This window comes from Athene cunicularia (assembly GCF_003259725.1).
Source record: "Athene cunicularia isolate RWA chromosome Z unlocalized genomic scaffold, athCun1 chrZ_part3, whole genome shotgun sequence".
NCBI lineage: Eukaryota > Metazoa > Chordata > Aves > Strigiformes > Strigidae > Athene > Athene cunicularia.
Window position 1 is genome coordinate 6110769 of NW_020799144.1, and position 13774 is coordinate 6124542.

Consider the following 13774-nt stretch of genomic DNA (forward strand, 5'->3'; position numbering starts at 1 on the left):
AAGGAGGGTGCAGAGAGCTGGGGATGAGTCTCTTTCCAAGTAACAAGTGATTGGACAAGAGATAATAGCCTCAAGTTGCTCTTGGGAAGGTTTAGACTGGATTAGGAAGCATTTCTTTCCAGAACGGATTGTAGGTGTTGGAATGGGCTGCCCAGGGAGGTGGTGGAGTCCCCATCCCTGGAGGTGTTTAAGAGTCGGGTTGACATAGCGCTGAGGGATCTGGTGTAGTTGGGAACTGTCAGTGCATTCTCTTTTCCAGTATACTGTAAGTAATGAAGCTTATACCGAAGGCTTGAATGTTAAGACTCTTCAGTCACGGATTTTCATTTTCCTCTACTAATAATCAGCAGCAAAGGGAAAAGAAGATGGAACCTGAATACATAGAAAAGAATGAATAACAGTACCAGTAACAATAATAACAGCAGTAATAATAACAACAGTATAATTAGAATTCAATTGACATCTGTGTATGACCAAAAAGAACTTATGTGGAACAATTAAGTTGGTGTGTTTTGCTTTGTTTAGATGTTATTTTCAGCAGGCCTAAACAAAAGAAAGAGAGATTGTCATATTTTGTTCCAGTTAAATTTAAAAAATTTCAGAGCCACTAAAATAAGTAGAATACTATGTACTCCAATTCAGTTTAGCCATTGGACAGATATTGTTGAGTGCATAGCTACATGCTTCATATTAAAAAATATTTATGGTTAAAACTCCATATGTATGTGAGAAAGGTATTAGTAACCTGTTTTTTGTCTGGAATCACTATTTCTTGATTGTGACAAAAGAGTACACTATACACACTTGTGGAACTGTATAATAATGTACACTAACACAAGATGTTACTACGCATTGACAACCCCATGACTGTTTTATTACCTCAAGTCAAGGACTGGACTCCAAACTACCTTATCTGGTCAATTTAGTTTAAGAACTCTGAGACTGGTTTGAAAAGGTATAGACCTTTTTCATTGAAGTGAAAAATTTTTCCTTTTTTAAACTAAATCACTTGGAGCAAAAATACATGATTTGCAGTGAGAGAAACAAAGATTTGTATACAGTCTCCATTAAGAAATAGTCTGAGGAGTCTCAGCCAATGTTGCATTTGCTCTATTGTTTCCAACTCAAGATTCTTACAGAAAGTCAGATAACAGAAGTAGAAACCATCCAGAGGTTAAAAAACATAGAAAAAGGAAAACAAAACATGCAGAGAATAGTCTCTTTTGTCTGTAATTCTCTGAAAATGGGATTATATTGAAGAATAGTGCTACTGCTGAAGCATAACCTGTACAAGGTTTTCACTGAGATTTGGGGCAGTTTAGATTCCATATTATCCCTCTCCACCCCTGGAGGTGTTTCTTCATCTTCAGAATAACTCACACTTTAATTTTAGTAGACACTTTAATCTTTCAATTGAATGCCAAATCGTTCCCATTTATCAGCTGTGGAATAATTGCTCTGCAATAATCCATTTGGAATATACCTATTAATGCCATTACTGCAATTTCTCATTAATGGATTCATAAGTATTTTAAGAAAAAACACATGACCAGTATAAACAGAAGTTGGAACAGCTTTTCTGTCTTGTAGGCTATATTTGCCAGTATTGTGATTTTGTTTGATTTTCTTTATTTTATTTTACTTATATAGCCTTTAGAGACTCAAAAATATAATTCATACCACTGCAAAAATTACTATTCTGTGCCTTTCCACTGGTAGGAACAACCAAAGTAATAATACTAACACATAGGCATTTCTTCCTGCAATACTTTATAATGCAGGAAATTTACTTTGAAGCCAGAGGCACTGTGTCAGATCAGAGTATGTAGAATACAGTCAACCAACAGCACCATCTTCTGCCAAACACTTTCATCTTGAAAACAAAACCTAAGCAGGTGTAAACAGGTGAAGAGAAACAGAGGCAGCACATACCAACGGTAGGACACCAAATGGGAGTTAAGAGATTCCAGCCTGTGCTCTGTCCCCATTTATGCCACTCACGGATTGAGTAGCCTTCTGCATGCCCACGGACCTTTGGGTTTCACTTTGGACTTCACACTTGTTGCATGAGCTTAGGATAGCAGCTACACAAAGAGCAAACCCTGAATAAAGAATTGGGAGCGGTCTCATATAGATCCTGCATGTGCTCGCACACATTCATATGAGATGTTTCCCTTTTGTTTCTGTCTCTCTAGAACCGATTAAACAGACATCACCATACTTCCCAGCTACAAAAGCGAGGTGCCTGGAAACAGTTCACTGCTCCCTCCTCCTAAAATAACCCCAGAGCCCTTTGACATCTAAATTAATTTTGCTGCTACATACTTTAAATTGTTGCTAGTGAGAATTATAATTTACTGTAACTGTGCAATCCATAGAGCAAGTGAACTCTAGACTCTGCCGAACTGCAGGACACTGTTCTGACCAATATTATGTTACCATGTACCCTGCTGCCATCTTTCTAATGTAAACCAGGACACCCTGATTTTGTACTTGTCAGTGACCTAAGCAAAACGACGTTTCAGTGCCCTGCCTATCCCAAGGCTGCTGTATTTTAGCCCCTGCTAGTCCCAAAGGGTTAAACAGAAACCTGACGTGAAAATAGGAGCTGGGAAAGTTCCTGTTACTCTTTGCAGGGCAAAGACCACCATTCAGGCCACTAGTTTGCTCTTGCAAATTATCAGGGAAGATGTACTAATGACCCACCATTAAGAAGGGGGTGGGGGGGTGGAGAGAAAAAGAGAAAAGCATAGAATTTGTTTGAGTGAATAGGTGTGTTTGTTAAGCATTTACAAGAAGCTCTTTTGTGTAGTTAAAAATAGCTACAGACAAAGGAGATGGTGGATGCTTAGAGTCATCTAGCGGGACCATCAAGCTGGGGAGCAGGGGGTGGGAACGGGACAAGACACAACGACACGGTCTGTCATAGAGGTAATGGATTTTCTTACGTTTCAAAATTCGGGGTTGAGTCAAAACTGTTGTGTGAGCAGTTAGCAGAGGGTGAGCTTTGCGGAAGGTCTGTTAAGGATGTATGGGGCAGGAACGGAAAAGGTAAGAAAGGGGAAACCGAAAAACCAGAGAGGAAGAGGAAATAAGTCAGAGACAGACAAACCAGAGTGCAAATTAAAGCCTCCCCTGCACTGCTCTGAGAAGTCGGGCAGGGTACTCTTTCTAAGTGAGCAAATAATGATAATGATAATGCCCAGATATTGTACTATAGATTTTCATCCAAAAAGAAGCGACTCCACATTTCTCCAAATTTCAGTAATTACCCAGCCAAAGGGAAACAACCGCTTCTTCCAGTACAGTGATCTGCTATGGGTATGTCAGTTTTGCTGGAAATATGCTTGACTGATGATGTATGAGCAGAGAGAGTCTGTCTTCTGCATTTTGAACAGAATTAGACGATACAGACTTTCATATTCATAAACAACAAATTTATGAAACAGTCCTGATAAACCAAAGGCTAATGATAGACACTCAGCATATCTTGCAACAACTGCAAATGGTTCTGAGAGTCTGGTGCAAGAGGATTTAGAAAGGAAAGGGAGGTACACTAACAGAAATCTGTTGAATTATAGGAGTCTAGGAAAAAGATGATGAACAAAAACCAGAAGCAAGATCAAGCACATCTCTCCTTGATTCAGTATCCTCTTGATTACCCTGGGGGTATTAAGAACTGTTTTGCGGAGAAATCACTCTATAACTTTTGGGGTTATAAAGTGGGTATGTTTATTCAGCGCTGGGCGCATGGGGGATCGCTTCTCCACAAGCATGCGCATCGTTTGCAGCTCCTGTCCTGCTTATATATTACAAAATAATGCACATTCATAGAATGCTTATACATAAACATAATATTTCCCCGCCTCCCCTCGCTTCTCATGGTAATTAGGTCTCCTCCTCTTGCGTCTGCGCGTTGAGTTCCTTTGGTGGTCGCAAATTCCTGGGTGGGGGTCGTATAGATGAAGTATCTCCTCTTCCTCGCTGATGAACTTTTTACCTTGTCCTTCTGCGCAGCCTCAGTTGTTCCCTGGCTCCTAACTAAACCGAAAGACCAGTTTGTACTAGGATTTTAGGTGATCTATTGCTAATTTGTACTACTTCAAGGACAATAGGAAGCTTCTGTTTGAGCCAGAAGATAATATCTTAGCAACAGTATCAAAACCTGGTATGTCTTTGTGCATAGCCCCCTCGTCTTGGCGCAAGCTCCTCAGTCCTGCGCCATCAATCTGAAATTATTTTAATTCCCTATCTCAGAACCCAGGTTCATTAGGGGGAGAAAAAATGTCTGGAAAAAAAGATCTAAGCACCTAAAAATACCAATTTCACAACCAAAAAAACCCCAAAAGTGTTAACATCATCATTTAGACACAATGACTAGAAAAAAAAGAGCAGGGTGAACTGGAAACCTTAATGAGACAATTTTATAGAATAAAAATTAAATATATTTAAAATAACTGAAACGTAATTAAAAGAAGTGAACAGATAATTTATTTTTGAAGAGGACTTACGAATTCTGCAATTCTATATAATTTTTAAGTTGTGAATTTTCACTTTTAAAAATTAAAACCTCTTGGAAATGTCAAAATATGATTTTTAAAGGATTCTAGCTGAACTCAGTGGTGTGAGGGAAAACTGGGTCTTTATTAACAACAGGAGTCTGGAAATGCTAGAAGTGCTAGTTTCCATGCTCTGAGCCTGTAGATTACAGGTTTTATCTCCCAGCTCCTGCTTATGACTGGCAGCTAGAGTCATAATCGAAACCTCAAAATTCCAGAAAATCTACAATTCCCATTTGAGCCAGGAACTGAAGAGTCTGGGAGCTATTTAATCTACAGCAGGCAGGTAGGCCACAGAGATGTTAGAAAGAGTTGTTGGCATGTTTCAAAATCCTGTCTAGCCTATCATACCCTCACAGAAATCAAAATGTCTCTGCAAACATTTGAAATTTGACAAAACTTCACTGTCTGATGGAAAAATTGTTCCCTTTGAGAATTTCAGAACAGTCTGTTTAGCAGAGTTGAAACACATCATGTTCCAGAGATAAGACCTGATAAATGAATAAAAAGGTTTTCTGCAGCACTTCCATTGGTTTCTGAGCAAGACCCTTGTAAGTCTGTTCTGCTCCTTTACTTCCACCTGAGATCCCCCATTACTACTTTACAGCTTTATCCCAACTGCTCAGATTAAACAGCTTGATAACAGCCAAGAAATTGTTTTGACAGTCAATGCTTTCTGTCAAAACCAAAACTTGTAACAGCAGCACTGACTTGTTGCCACTGTGGTATGCTTTTTTCACAATTAGACAAACCCTCCTAATTAGTACAACTGCAAGACTGAAATCACTTTGTGATTACTGGAAGACTATCTTCACCATATAAAAACATCTCTAACAATTAAAGTGACAGGGCTAACTGTACACATAATTTATGGTTCAACAATTGGCACATTTGACAGTGCACTGCCACGTGAAACAAATTTGGCCTTTAACGTATGATTTTTTTTATTTATTTATATATTTTTTTTAGACATTTTCCAACCAGCTGTGCTCTTAAGGTCTTTTTAATTCTAAGTATGGAAGAAACTCCTACTAGAACTAATGAAAGCCTTAAAAGCCCAGAGAATTTGCTTCCTTGGATTATTTTTCAGTTCCTTTCAAGCACACTGTTAGAAGAAATTTGGAAGTGCTTCAGTGTTGTAATGAGAAGATCAGAAAAGATGTCCTGGCAGCTTCTTTCACTGAAATTTTCCTTGCTGTAATATTGGCACATTTAGCAAAAAGAGCCAACAAATGTGGACTGGGAAGTATCAGAGTTCATTTTGGGTAGCCAGCTGTGTGGGCACATGCTCATGATAAGAAATATCAGCTTGGATCACCCACTGGGTAAATCACAATCATTTATTTGATTTCAAGTTACTCCTGGTTTGTTAGGGCTAAGATCAGAAAAGCAGTTATAGTTGTGATTTGAGAAAGACTTTTTGTGTGTTTATCGGTGTAATGGTAGAGCTCTGTTGTAGACTTTAAAGGTTTCCCAGTGTTTCTTTAAGGGAAAAAAAGGATTATTATTGCAATTTTAAAGATGGGGACATGAAGACATTTAGGCCATTTTACTTACATAAAGTGTTACCATTTTTCATAAATGGTTAAGGTCTGTTGTTTGCCTCAGTAAATTTTCAGTGCTACTTCTAAATAGGGACTTAGCACATAAACTTTTGATTTGTAGGCCCCAGCTAGACTATTCACTGGGTAGGCCAGGGGAAGCAGTGACCACACTGGGACACAAGCAAGGAACCAGTGCTCTGAGAAGGGCACTTAGGGACAGAGAGGAACAGCAGTACAGGAATTTATTTTTCAGAAATAGAGCCATGGTTTCATCTAAGATACATGAAACAGGACAAGTTTCTTCTGTTGCCTGAATTTAAGTACCTTGAATGTGAGAAACAACATGTGAATATTGATTATCTTTGTATTTAGGGGCTTGACATCCACTGAAATCTCACTTTGGGCTCCTTTTGTGTATGATGAATCTAACAAAATGTTAGCATGACCATGTCCAGTGTAAGTCTCACAGACTACTAGGACTGCAGTGGACTTCAGGACTAGGCTGAAGGCAGGGACTGAACTCCCTGTGTTCAGTACTATGCCACAGAAATATCCTTTCTGAAAAGGGGTGACCTGCTGAAAACAAGGACAGGAAATGGAAGAAAGAAACCCCCTGGGGTGTTGTTTAGAGGCTGCTGCTCTGGCCAGACTGTCGCTGCATGAGGCAAGCAGAAGACAGATTTTCAGGCTTTGGGAGGATCACTCAAGAAGCAAATCCAGGTTCCTCCTTGTGGAAAGAAGATTTGGGATACCAGCTATGAAAGCAAGCAGTGCAGCAGCTGGTAAGTCCATAAAAAAAACAGGGAACAGCAGAGATCCTGTAAGCCATCACAGAAATACTCAGTGTGGCTTTTCAGAGTGGGAGAAAAGAGCAAGACTGGACTGCAAAACACAGCTGCAGTCACCCATTTTGGCAGCATGCCAGAGTATAACAAAATGTTCCATACTCAAAGAAAATAAATTACTACAACTCTTGGGTTTTGCTATGGGACCAAAGGAACCCTGCCCTTTTTATGATATGTGTAGTTGGTTGGTGCAAAACAATATGGATAAATAACTGGGCAGTGTAACAACACCAAGAAATCCGTAAGTAATACACATAGAAGATACCTACATGACATGGATTATCTGGGTCATGACAAAGGGATTTGCTTCCAGAGTAATGGAGACATTGCACAAAATAGAAAAAACTTGCTCAAAATAATAATTTTTTTAAAGTGTGTGTAACAACAGATAAAATGTGAATCAAAAGGGTTTGATTATCAGTTCAATATACATTCATAACATAATTCACAGCTGATTTAATAAGTGTGTCTCTTTTCTCTTTGGATGGTGCCCTATGATTGCAGAAATGAATTAGGTCATGCTGAGGGAATCCTTTTAAACTGAGTTTATTACACTGAGCAAAACAACCCCTTTCCCTGCTCCTAGACATGCTGTTGTTATGCATAAGGACCAAAGTAAGACTTGAGAAGGAGTTGAAGAGCAGAAAAGACTAAAGATTTACTTAAGCCTCCAAAACTTTATCATAAAAGTAAATATTGATATATTTTTATTAATATTGGGGATGTATGTGGTTACAAGTGTACAGAAAAGTTAAAATGAGATTTAAGAAAGACTGAGTAATTAATCACTTTATAATAGCAAGGAAAAAAGGTTTCAGGGCATAGCCTGTGTTAGGGAAAGAATATTCTTAATTGAGATTAAAGGGTTATGAACAGTAGATAAACTTGGCTGTTTAAATTTACCTGGAGTGTCTTTCACTCCAGAAAAAGAGCAAGGGCCCGACTATAAGCAATCCCACCTGCTACGTATGTGCATGCCTTACAATCCTAGCACAGATTTACAAATGAAAAGGGAAAGTATTGAGATGAGGAGCTAGGAAATTAAAATAGGATATAGAAATTAGGCACTCAAGAAATGAAGGTATAACAGTTTAGATAGAAAGCTTTGATATCGAACTAGGGGCTAGAGGCCCATTAGTTAAAAGATAACTAAGATTAAATAGTATAATAGATCATAGTTGGTCTAGAGAGCAGAAGAATATAGAAACCTTGATTAATAGAAGCTGTGAGGGAATGCTTCCTGATGGAATAGGAAGACAGCCCTAAAAACTCTTCAAAACCAACTCTATGGTCTGGCTGCGCAAGAAACTGTGGTAAGAAGTTCAACTGTGAGGAAGAGGAGCTACTTCATCTCTGTGACCCCAGCCCACGACTACTGGGACACACTGCACAGATGCAACTAGGAGGAGACCAGGGCAGAACATATGAAAAAGACTTTCAGGCTCATTATAATACGAAGCGGGGATAGGTCATGCCTACACGCAGGTGTATTATGAATATGTGATGCTTTGTAGCATAAAGCCAAGACAAGGTGCCATGAGAGGTGCACACGTTTGTGGTGGAGCAATCCCCTGTGCATTTCAGTGCTGAATAAACATACCTGCTTTATAACCTTGGAGGTTGTGGAGTCATGTTTTCGCAAATCGTTTTTGGCAATCCAGATGGGACGTGCTTTGCTCGCCTGCAGGACAGACTGAGGAGTGGACATCCTAGGCGTGCCCCGAGTCATTTTCTCAGAGGAACTCCGCTCCCAGCCACTCACTGCAGGGGCAAACAATGACCATGTACAGCTGTGGACAAACGGTATGTTTAATGAAGGAAGCCAATAAGTCGTACGCTTGGCTGGGACTGCTGATAAATTGCGCAGAGATATCTGGTGTACAGCAGGGGGGTACCCTGTATGGTAAAGGGGATTCGCTGACTCATAGACTGGCTGCTAGCAATCTTGGGAATAGAGTGAGTGAATCTGAGGTCACCACTGCATCCCAGTTTTGGGAGCCAGGAAGGACCTGCTAATGATTGTATAAGAAACAGGAGAAGGGTAAGTGGAACCTCTCAAGTGGTAAAACATTAACAGTTGTTGGAGGGATATCAACTGGAATGTAGTAATTGTGCACATAATTTGTCAAATGTCTAGGAATTTTATGTATGTTTAGGAAACCGTATTACCCCTTAAAATGTTTATATGGTGTGCCCGGTACCGAGAGATAACATCAGCAAATTGTGGATCCAAGAGTAAACAACGCAGATCAGTTATAACTGACATTATATTAAGCTAGCTTTTAAATGCATGAATGAGTATCTGTGTTTGTGTGTGTATGAGACGCAGCACAGCTGCGAAGTGAGTGTGGAGTTCTGATCCACGGTTCCATGTTCTCCGCGAGGAGAGCGGCCGGAGACGAACAAAGCGCATGAAGTGTATGTCAGATTGTAAAAAGTGTTATTTGAGCCTGTGATTAACTTCTGGTGCCCCATACACAAACCCGAGGTTTTTCTTGTAATCCGATCTTTGTTTTTGAATGCTTTGACTATGAGTGAAAAGTCTGGGTGGAAGTTGGAGACAATTTCTGGTGTGGTAAGTGTCAAGGGAAGCGGTCTGACTGGGACAGAATGGAGAGCTCGGGTCAGCTTAAAGGAGCATATTGTGGAAACGTAGGAAACCAGTAGAAGGAAATTAGGGCAGAAGGAATAACCTAATAAAAAGTAAAATGAATAATATTCAGGATAAATATGTTTTAAAAAGGATCCCCCTTGGTTGCATATTAACACATTGGAGGAATACTGTCAGAACCGGGAATACAGAGAGCAAGAAAACTCTTAGTAAGTATTGTAATCACTGGTGTCCAATTTACAAATTAGATAGTAAAGCAAAGTGGCCACTTAATGGGTCAATAGATTATAACACCCTCTTGCAGTTAATATTGTTTTTAAGGAGAGAAGAAAGCAGCATAAAGTATCATTATATGGACATGTTTTTCACTCTCTGGAATCATCCAGAGTGGCAAAGGGTCTGTGGGATTGTACCACCACAGGACCCTTTAGTACTGGCCCTTGAACAAGATAATAACAAGAAACTTAAAGGCAAACTAAAATGGTGCAGCTCAGTGTGCAGCATTGGGCAAAGATGCACTAGAATAGAAAAAAATCACCAGACACCAGAGCAAGATCTGTTTAAGCCTCCCCCTCAACCACAGGAATGAAATGTGAACTCAGATGGAACCCCCGCTCCCCCAGGCAGCCCGGTATCCTCCCACACCAGGCTGATTAAGGTACCTTTTTCCACTACTAATTTAGAGGTGTGGAAAAAGGGTTGCTAAGGACTACCGTAATGACCCGGTGAGTGTAACCAAACACTTTCAGTTTATTATAAAACAACATAATCCTGATTAGAATGATATACAATTGCTGTTAGAATATATGACCAAGATGGAAAAATAATTAATCTTAAAAACTGCAGGGAATTTGGCTGAAAATTATTATAAGACTACGGGAGAAAATGTTACATATCTCCCCCTCCAAGATCCAAAATGAGAGGCAAACAGGTCTGCACATATGGAAAGATTGCAGGCATACCAGGAGTGGATTGGAAAAAAAAAAAAAAAAACAACAAACCAACAGAAAATAACTATATTATGGTAAAGGGGATGACTGGCCAAAGTAAAACGGCATATTTTTGCAGACCCCTGAATTATATGCCTAACTCTCCGAAAGCACTTCTGGGGAGAGCTTTATTATAACAATTGGGTGCAATAATTAAATTCAAAGAAGGAGAGATTACTCTGGAGGTAAATGACCAAAAGTTTATACAGATAATGAGCTTATCCCTAACTAGTGTTCCCACATAAGGAAGAATCAGCAAAGAAATTGCTGACCAGGTATATCCCAGAGTATAGAGGCCACCGACATGCCTGGGAAAGCAAAGAATGCCCCATCTGTTGAGGTCAAATTTAAAGAAAGGCAACAGCCAGTAAGAATCAAACAATATCCTCTGAAGAGAGAGGATTGAGAAGGGATTCAGCCAGTTATTCCATAAACCTGATGGGTCATATTGGGTGGTTCAGGACCTGCAGACAGTGAATAAGATAACTGAAGACCTCTACCCAGTGGTGGCAAATCCATAACTGTACTGACACCTGAACTAACCTGGTTTACTATTTTAGACCTCAAGGATGCTTTCTTTTGCTTCTCTCTCCATGAAGCCAGCCAGAAAATATTTGCATCCAAAGGGGAATATCCTAAAAGCAGACCTAAAACTTAGTTGACTTGGATGGTGTTACCACAGGGGTTTAAAAACAGCCCTACTATATTTGGCAATCAACTCGTGAAAGACCTTGGGAAGCCCCAGCCCCACCTGAGGAAGGGAAGCTGTTACAATACATGGACCATATCCTGATTGCCACCAAGACAAAAGACACTTGCATGACTTGGACGGTAAGCCTGTTAAATTTTGGGGGGCTTCAGGGATACTGAATGTCTAAGAAAAGGGCCCGAATAATGCAGCACGAAGTGATTTGTCTGGGTTATGAAATTAGTGCTGGAAAAAGAACTTTAGGACAAGCTCAAAAAGAAGCAATATGCCAGACTCTGAGACCACAAACACTGAAAGAGTTACGGACTTTCCTGGGAATGACTGGATGGTGCCAACTATGTATTTATAATTATGGACTCCTTGTCAAAACTTTATATGCATTGACAACCACTGAACAAAAGCATCTTCAATGGAATAAGGAAACCATACAGGCCTCTGAGCTAGTGAAAAAGGCCCTGATGTCGGCTCCAGCCTTGGGACTCCCAGATGTAAGTAAGCCATTTTTCCTTTTCTCTCACGAGAAGCAGGGGATTGCCCTGGGGATACTAGCACAAGACCTGGACCCGTATTGTCAAGCAGTTGCCTACTTTTCCAAACAGTTGGATACAACTGCCAAGGGTTGGCCTGGATGTTTGTGAGCGGTCACAACTGTGGTATTAAACATCCAAGAAGCCCAAAAATTCACCCTGGGCCAGAAAACAACTGTTTTAGTATCCCATACAGTGTCTGCAATGCTGGAGGAGAAAGGTAGACATTGGCTTTCCCCTCAAAGATTCTTGAAATATCAGGCTGCAATGGTATAACAAGACAATACAGAGATTGTAGTTACTAACATTGTCAATCCAGCCTCTTTCCTCAGTTGGAACACAGGAGAACCAGTACAACATGACTGTCGAGACCATCGAGGTGACATATTTGAGCTGCATGGACTTGAGAGACAGCCCTATGGAGAACACAGAGAACTGATTCACGGATGGAAGCAGCTATGTCCTAAGTGGTAAAACACATGCCGGGTATGCTGTTACTACCAGTCAGGAAATAGAATCAGGGCATTTTCCCATGAATACCTGTGCACAAAAGGCAGAAATAATTGCCCTGACCCATGCTTTAGAGTTCACCCAAGGCAAGGCTGTGAACATCTATATGGACTCAAAATATGCCTTTGGAGTCATACACGCACATGGAGCAATTTGGAAAGAGAGATAATTATTGAATTCACAGGGTAAAAACATCAGACATGCAGAAGAAATTCTGAGACTGTTGGAAGCAGTCCAGCTTCCTAAAAAAAGTGGCAATCATGCACATCAAGGCACACCAAAAAGTGAACTCAGATTTGGAGAAAGGAAAAGAGCTGGCGGACAGAGAGGCAAAACGAGCAGCCAAAGGAGAGGAAAAAGTAGAAGAAGCTTTAATCCCTGATGTGTGAATTTCCCTAGAGGATAAGCCTAATTATACTAAAGAAGATCAAAAACTTATCACAGATCTGGAAGGTTCATATAATGAAGTTGGGCCCTCACCCCACAAGGGAAGATAGTCATTCCCTCTTATTCAATATGGTCCCTGATAAGGGAGGAACACCAGAAAGAACACTGGGGAGCAGAGGCCCTATGTAAACACTTAATTAGAGATATTAGAGCTAGAAATTTATATATTACAGTAAGACAAGTGATTTAACAGTGTAATCTTTGCCCCCAGACTAATCTCCAAAATACACCCAGATTTAAAATTCCCACTCAAAGGGAAAGGCAATGCGCCTGGGCAACAATGGCAGATTGATTTTTCAGAACTTCCAAGAAAAGGGGGGTATCGATACCTATTGGTACTAACAGATACCTTTTCAGGCTAGCCAGAAGCATTCCCTACCAGAACAGCCAAAGCTTGGGAGGTAACCAAAATATTAATACAAAAAGTAATATCATGCTTTGGGGTTCCGGCAATAATATCCTCTGACAGAGGGCCATATTTCATTTCAAACGTGGTACAACAAATCAGCCGCCATCTGGGCATAGATTGGCAGCTTCATACCCTATATCATCCCCAGTTGAGTGGTCAAGTAGAAAAGGTGTATCATTTAATCAAACAGCATGTTGTGAAACTTGGACAGGAAACTAATCTGGCCTGGCCTCAGTCCCTTCCTGTGGCCCTTTTGCACATACGAACTAAGCCAAGGGCAAGAGAGGGGTTAAGTCCTTTTGAAATTTTGTACAGACAATTCTATAGCATACAAAAGGGCATGTCCATGCAAGCAAGGGATGAGACTATAATTTCATATCTGATGGCATTGGGTAAACAGCTCAATAAAATTGGAAAACATGTATTTGGAACCCAAAACAGAGGGTTAGATGGACCTGTGCATAATATACAGCCTGGAGATAATGTATATATTAAGTCTCTTCCAGAAAAGACTCTGGAACCGCAATGGGAAGGACCATTCCATGTACTTCTCACCTTCTTTACATCAATTAAGATCAAGGAGCAAAGTGCCTGTATCCATCATACCAGAGTGAAGAAGGCTCA